The sequence below is a fragment of the Aquarana catesbeiana genome, linkage group LG07 (genome assembly GCF_042186555.1).
Source record: "Aquarana catesbeiana isolate 2022-GZ linkage group LG07, ASM4218655v1, whole genome shotgun sequence".
In the NCBI taxonomy this organism is placed as follows: Eukaryota; Metazoa; Chordata; class Amphibia; order Anura; family Ranidae; genus Aquarana; species Aquarana catesbeiana.
In genome coordinates this window covers 341,276,373-341,284,672 of record NC_133330.1, presented here as the reverse complement: position 1 = coordinate 341,284,672, position 8,300 = coordinate 341,276,373, and positions in this window count along the sequence as shown.

Here is an 8,300-nt window from a genome sequence, read left to right as displayed (position 1 = left end):
CTGTTTGACCACAGTGTTGGGTACATGCTCCAGGAGGATGCCCAGCGTTTGGAAGGCTCTGATGACGATACTGAGCTCGATGAAGGCAGTAACATGAGCGCGGACAGAGGGGGTGCCCAAGAAGGACAGCAATCTGGCAGTCATGCTCCCCCTGCTGCAGCATACTGCCAGGTTTGCTCCAGTGATGAGGAGGGAGGGGATGATGAGGTCACTGACTCAACGTGGGTGCCTGATAGGAGAGAGGAGGAGGAGGAGGAGGAGGAGGAGGAGGAGGAGGAGGAGGCGGCAGCACATCACCAACGAGGCAGGATGCCCTCCAGGGGCCAGCCTAAGGGCAGCACATTGACTGCATCACACCCCAAAGCTCCACATGTGCAGGGCGCTGCAGTCTCTGCGCGTTATTCAAAAAGTTCTTTGGTGTGGGCCTTTTTTGAGACGAGTGCATCAGATCGCACCGCTGCTATTTGCAACATATGTCTCAAGCGTATCTCGCGTGGCCAAAATATCTCCCGCTTGGGTACCACATGCTTGACCAGACATATGTTGACCTGCCATGCAGTTCGTTGGCAAGCGTATCTAAAAGACCCACACCAAAGAACAAAGAGGATCTCTCCTTGCTCCTCATCAGCTGAGATTTCCAACCCCACTAGACCTTCAGTCCTCTCTGAGACCTGCAGTGAGAGGAATGAAGGTGTAGAATTAGGTGTGTCACAGCCAAGTACTTGTGGGCAATCTGCTTTTGGTACACCGACGTCAGATTGTACCAGGCAAATTTCCCTGCCCCAGCTGCTGCACCGCCGAAAGAAGTTTGCTCCCAGCCATCCACATGCCCAGCGGTTGAATGCTAGCTTGGCAAAATTGCTAGCACTTCAACTGCTGCCTTTTCAGTTGGTAGACTCTGCCCCCTTCCGTGAGTTTGTGGAATGTGCGGTTCCTCAGTGGCAGGTACCCAAACGCCACTTTTTCTCACGGAAGGCGATTCCGGCTCTCTACCGGCATGTGGAAGGCAATGTCCATGCCTCGCTGGACAGGGCGGTCAGCGGTAAGGTGCATATTACCGCTGACTCATGGTCCAGCAGGCATGGACAGGGACGTTACCTAAGTTTCACGGCGCATTGGGTGACTCTGCTGGCAGCTGGGAAGGATGCAGGACAAGGTGCAGTAGTGTTGGAGGTTGTTCCGCCACCACGCCTCCAAAATGCTGATTGTGACACACCTCTCTCCTCCACCCCCTCCTCTTCTTCTTCCTCCATGGCCTCTTCCTCGGAACCAGCGGTGCTCCGTAGGCGTTCAAGGGGCTACGCAAGTACGCAGGCCAAAAGATGCCATGCGGTGCTTGAGCTGGTGTGCTTGGGGGACAGGAGCCACACTGGGGCAGAGGTTCTGTCAGCTCTGCAGGGGCAGGTTCAGAGGTGGTTGACGCCACGCCAACTTAAGGCAGGAATGGTGGTTTGCGACAATGGCACCAACCTCCTCTCTGCCCTCCGACAGGGACAAATGACCCATGTGCCCTGTTTGGCTCACGTCCTTAACTTGGTGGTGCAGCGGTTCTTGGGCAGGTACCCGGGCTTACAGGATGTCCTGAGGCAGGCCAGGAAAGTCTGTGTGCATTTCCGCCGGTCATATAATGCCAGTGCTCGGCTGACGGACCTCCAAAAGGAGTTTAACCTGCCCAAGAACCGCCTAATCTGTGACATGCCCACCAGGTGGAACTCAACGTTGGCCATGCTGCAGCGGCTGCACACGCAGCAGAGGGCCATCAATGAGTACCTGTGCGACTATGGCACCAGGACAGGGTCAGGGGAGCTTGGTTTTTTTTCCCCACGCCAGTGGGCCATGATCAGGGATGCATGCACTGTCCTGTCACCATTCGAGGAGGCCACGAGGATGGTGAGCAGTGACAGTGCATGCATCAGTGACACTGTCCCCCTTGTCCACCTGTTGGAGCACACGCTGCGTGGAATAATGGACAGGGCACTTGAGGCAGAACAGAGGCAGGAAGAGGAGGACTTCCTTAGCTCTCAAGGCCCCCTTTATCCAGACAGTGTTCCTGCGTGCCCGCCGATCACACAGGAAGAGGACGAGGAGGAAGAGGAGGAGGAGGAAGATTGTGTCAGTATGGAGGTGGAGCCTGGCACTCAGCATCAGCAGCAGTCTTTAAGGGATCAGTCCCAAGAAACACATGGACTTGTACGTGGCTGGGAGGAGGTGGCTGCGGACCATGTCGTTCTTAGTGACCCAGAGGACTCCGGACCGAATGCCTCAGCAAACCTACGCTGCATGGCCTCCCTGATCCTGCAAAGCCTGCGTAAGGATCCTCGTATTCGTGGTATCAAGGAGAAGGACCAATACTGGCTGGCAACCCTCCTTGATCCACGTTACAAGGGTAAGGTTGCGGACCTTATCTTGCCATCGCAGAGGGAGCAGAGGATGAAACATCTTCGGGAGGCCTTGCAGAAAGGTCTGTGCAACGCGTTCCCAGAGACTGGGAGGTTACAAACTCCTGTTTCTGGACAACGTGTTGCTGAGGCTTCGGTCAGTCAAAGAAGGAGCGGTGGAGAAGGTGGCCGTCTGACCGATGCGTTCAGACAATTTTTTGGTCCGCAGCCCCAAGGTATGATCGGTTCCAGCAACCATCGCCAGCGTCTGTTTTACATGGTGCAAGAATACCTAGGGGCAAGATCAGACTTGGACACCTTTCCCACCGAAAATCCTCTGGGTTACTGGGTCTTGAGGATGGATCACTGGCCAGAGCTTGCACAGTATGCAATTGAGCTACTGGCCTGTCCTGCATCCAGCGTTCTTTCGGAACGCACATTCAGTGCTGCTGGAGGCGTGGTAACCGATCACAGGGTGCGTCTGTCCACCGACTCGGTCGATCGGCTGACCTTCATAAAAATGAATGAGTCTTGGATCACCACCAGCTACCAAGCACCTGATGCTGATGTAACCGAATAATTTTTTTTGAAATCTCAGATCCCTTCAAAGACTGCCTATGCTGATGCTGAGTGACTATCCCTGAGTAATTATCCTCTTCCTCCTCAATCATCACGCTGATAGCTTGTAAGAACATTTTTGGTTCTGGGCGCCACCACCAGTGCCTAAGGCACAATTTTTCAGCCCCTGTTTAACAGGGGCGTGTAATTACAATTTTTGATGTAATACTTTGCAGCAGGGCTCGTTCCTGCATTCCAACTAGAGTGTCTGTGAGGGGTTGCAGTGTTGTGGCACCAGCACCAGTGCCTAGGGCCCAATTTTTCTGCCCCTGTCTAACAGGGGCGTGTAATTACAATTTTTGATGCAATACTTTGCAGCAGGGCTCGTTCCTGCGTTCCAACTAGAGTGTCTGTGAGGGGTTGCAGTGTTGTGGCACCAGCACCAGTGCCTAAGGCCCAATTTTTCTGCCCCTGTCTAACAGGGGCGTGTAATTACAATTTTTGAAGCAATAATTTGCAGCAGGGCTCGTTCCTGCGTTCCAACTAGAGTGTCTGTGAGGGGTTGCAGTGTTGTGGCACCAGCACCAGTGCCTAAGGCCTAATTTTTCAGCTCCTGTTCAACAGGGGCATGTAATTACAATTCTTGATCTAATATTTCACAGCAGGGCCCTGTGAGGGCTTACAGTGTTGTGGCCACAGCAACACCTAAGGCCCAAATTTCTGCTGAGTATATAGGGCAGGACCCTACTTTCAAACATCTAACTTACAAACGACTCCTACTTGTAAACGGAAGGAGACAACAGGAAGTGAGATGAAATCTACCCCTAGGAAGGGAAATTCTCTCCTGTAAGAGTTAATATGGGAAAACAAGTTCTCCTTTCCACTGATGCTTTCCAATCCTTGTTCCACAAAAAAACCCAAATTTTCAAAAAACATTTTTCATTGGGACAAAAAAGTGAGGTGAAATCTTCTGAAGAGGAGGAAAGACAGCAAAACAAATGTCACAGGGGTGATAACCCTTCCCTATGTTTTCCAAAAAGCTTAGAAAAGATTTTTTGGCTGGAGCTAAACACGTTAAAAATGTTCAAAATTACAAACAGATTCTACTTAACAACAAACCTACAGTCCCTGTCTTGTTTGCACCGCCTGTATACTGCTGTTCAGAGTATATAGGGCCTGGTGGCCCCACACCTTTCCTTATTTTAATTTGGGTGCGGGGTTCCCCTTAATATCCATACAAGACCCAAAGGGCCTGGTAATGGACTGGGGGGTACCCATGCCGTTTGTCTCACTGATTTTCATCCATATTGCCATGACCCGACATGACATTAAACCCGCAAGCAGTTTTAAATGAGATTTTTTCCTTTAAAAATGACATTTGGTGCAGGGACTGTTCTAAACATGGGAAACACGCGTCACTTTACAGGCATACTATAGACACCCCCCAGGTACGATATTTAAAGGAATATTTCACTTTTTTTTTTTTACTTTAAGCATCATTAAAATCACTGCTCCCGAAAAAACGGCCGTTTTTAAAAGTTTTTTTTGCATTGATACATGTCCCCTGGGGTAGGACCCGGGTCCCCAAACCCTTTTTAGGACAATACCATGCAAATTAGCCTTTAAAATGAGCACTTTTGATTTCGAACGTTCGAGTCCCATAGACGTCAATGGGGTTCTAACGTTCGTGCGAACTTTCGGTCCGTTCGCGGGTTCTGGTGCGAACCGAACCGGGGGGTGTTCGGCTCATCCCTATTCAGGAGGCCTTGAAGAAAAGTTTGTGTAATGCATTTCCAGACCCTGGGAGGTTACCATTTCCTGGTGCTGTACAACGTGTTTCTCAAGCTTCGTTCGGTCAGAGGAAGAGCGGTGGAGAAGGTGGACGGCTGACCGATGCCTTTAAACAATTTTTCAGTCCTCAGCGCCAAGGTCTGATAGGTTCAAGCAACCATCACCAGCGTCTGTATTATATGGTGCAGGAATATCTAGGGGCAAGAGCAGACTTGGAGACCTTTCCAACAGAGCATCCACTGGGTTACTGGGTCTTGAGGATGGACCACTTGCCAGAACTGGCTCAATATGCAATTGGGCTACTGGCCTGTCCTGCATCCAGCGTGCTTTCTGAACGCACATTCAGTGCTGCTGGAGGGTTTGTAACCAATCAAAGAGTGCGCCTGTCCACAGACTCTGTTGATAGGCTCTCATTTATAAAAATTAATCAGTCCTGGATCTGCAGCTATCAAGCATCTGATTCTGATGTAACTGATTGAATTTGCTATGGATCTGGGATCCCTTGAAGACTGCCTATGCTGCCTATCCTATTCCTCCTCAATCATGATAATGCTAGCTTCCAACAATATTTTTGGTTTAGGGCTCCACCACCACCCAAGGCCCAATTTTTCTGCCCGTTTAACAGGGGCATGTAATTACAATTTTTGAAATAATATTTAACAGCAGGGCCCATTCCTGCACTCAACAAGAGTAACTGAAGGGTTACCGTGTTCTGGCACCACCGACACCTAAGGCCCAATGTTTCTGCCCCTGTTTATTTGGGTTATGGGGAGAGGCAGTTGATCCAGAGGAAAGCGAAAAACCCCAGCATAGCATGATCCAATGTGCTACAGCTGGGGAAAAAATTCCTTCCTGATCCCCCGAGAGGCAATCGGATTTTCCCTGTATCAACTTTACCTAAAAAATGTCAGTACCCAGTCAGGTAGGTGGGGCAAAACCCACCACCCTGATGTGGGGGAGGGCAGGCAATTGGAGCCCCACCCTCTGTGGTAGGTGAGTGGGGGTAGCGAAGCCTGTTAAGAGGCATTGCCACCCTTGGTAGTAGAGGAGTGGGTGTAGTGGAGCCTAAGAGGAATGAGGGCAGATGAAACTTGGGGGGAAGCTCCACTGCCCACACTCACCCCATACCCAGGGTGGTAGCATCCACTCTTGGTGGTAGGTGAGGCAGGTAGCAGAGCCTGATCACAGGAATTGCCACCCTTTGTAGTAGATAAGTGCGTGTAGCAGAGCCTGATAAGAGGCATTGCCACTTTTGGTGGTAGATGAGTGCAGTTTGGTGGGGCCTGAGGGAAGCACCAGTACGCTGGGTGTTGGGGAGTGAGGGCAGATGAAACTTGGGGGGAAGATCCACTGCCTACACTCACCCCATACCCAGGGTGGTAGCATCCACTCTTGGTGGTAGGTGAGGCAGGTAGCAGAGCCTGATCACAGGAATTGCCACCCTTTGTAGTATATAAGTGCATGTAGCAGAGCCTGATAAGAGGCATTGCCACCCTTAGTGGTAGATGAGTGCAGTTTGGTGGGGCCTGAGGGAAGCACCAGTATGCTATGTGTTGGGGAGTGAGGGCAGATGAAACTTGGGGGGAAGTTCCACTGCCCACACTCACCCCATACCCAGGGTGGTACATGAGTGTGCATAGCAGAGCCTGATAAGAGGCATTGCCACCCTTGGCAGTAGATGAGAGCATGTTTTGGGTTCTGGGGAGAGGCAGTTGATCCAGAGGAAGGCGAAAAACCCCAGCAAAGCATGATCCAATGTGCTACAGCTGGGGGAAAAAGTCCTTCCTAATCCCCCGAGAGGCAATCGGATGTTCCCTTGATCAGCTTTACCTACAAATGTTAGTACCCAGTCAGGTAAATGGGGCTTGGGGTAAGCACCCCCACCCTGTGTGGGGGAGGGCGGGCAATTGAAGCCCCACCCTCAGTGGTAGGTGAGTGGAGACGTGGGTGTCAGTATGCGGAGAGTGGGGGAGGAGGGATCATCCCCCACACAGAGCTTCGGAGGGAGGAGCCATTGTTTGTACTACAGCCGGGTCACGGCATGTCTGCGTGAACCTGCCGCCTCTGAGGAACTACAAATCCCAGCATGCACTGTGTATGGAATGGGGGTTCAGCTCCCATCATGGAATAAGATGCTGTGGTACTACATATCCCAGCATGATTTTTTCTATGGTGATAATACAGGTCCCAGTGATCTCTACATACCCCAGCCTGCTCCCCTCCCCCTCATCAGGGGTAAATTGCACCCCCCCAGTCCAGCCACCCCACTCATCTCCCACCGCCCTTTACCCCTCCCCCGCAGGCCTGACCAGCCCACCCTTATTCTGCGGTCTGGGGTATGTAGAGATGACTGGGACCTGTAGTACATCTATAGAAAAAATCATGCTTGGATATGTAGTCCTGTAACATCTTATTCCAGGCTGGGATCTGAAGCCCCATTAATTATACAGTGCATGCTGGGAGTTGTAGTTCCTCATGCGGATACAGATTGCTGGGAATTGTAGTTCCTCAGAGCCTGAGTAGAGGAGGCAGGTTCCCCGGACACACAGACACACTGTGACCCGACTATAGTCCGGACAATGGCTCCTCCCTCTGGAGCTCTGTGTGGTGGAGATGTTTCCTCCTCTCCACTCTCCTCACACTGAGGCGCTCCCTTCTCCTGCTCGGCTATTTACCAGGGGTTCTAACGTTCGTGCGAACTTTCGGTCCGTTCGCGGGTTCTGGTGCGAACCGAACCGGGGGGTGTTCGGCTCATCCCTATTCAGGAGGCCTTGAAGAGGCCACTCTCCTCACACTGAGGCGCTCCCTTCTCCTGCTCGGCTATTTACCAGTTCAGGCCACGCCTACTGCTAACGTCACAGTCTAACGGCTCTAGCTGTTGCACGCGTAAGGCGGAACAAAGCCATGTGATGTGCACGTGATGCCAGTGTGAGAAGATGTTCCCTCCTCCCCGCCGACTGGCGCTCTTCTCTTCTCCTGATAGGCTCAGTCTACGCCAGGGATCCTCAAACTACGGCCCTCCAGCTGTTGCACAACTACACTTCCCATGAGGCATTGTAAAACTCTGACATTCACAGACATGACTAGGCATGATGGGAATTGAAGTTTATGAACAACTAGAGGGCCGTAGTTTGAAGACCCCTGGTCTACGCCCACCCCATGCACTGGTTACTCCCGTCCCAGGCGCTGGTCACGCCTACTCTTATCTGAGCCGTTACGTCCCTTTCTGCGGGAGACACGTGGTGCACGTTTAGAACGTACTTCACAGGAGGAGGGGGCAGGCAGCATGAAATCCTCCCCGCAGCTAATGCGCATGTGTGGCTCAGACACACCAACAACAACAAGGCTTAACCCCATAAATTCCAGGCAACCAGTAAGAGTGCCGATCCTGGGGGGGTCATAGAGGATGGAATCAGGGGGCCTCAGCTAAAGCACCCCTAAAATGTCTGACAGATCCTCCATCATCGGGTGCCCAGGGCTCCTGCAGAGGCAAAGTTCCCCATTTGGTGTCATAATGAGAAACGCCTCTTTTCCCTGACAATTGCGGTCATGTGACTTTCCCTGACAATGGCG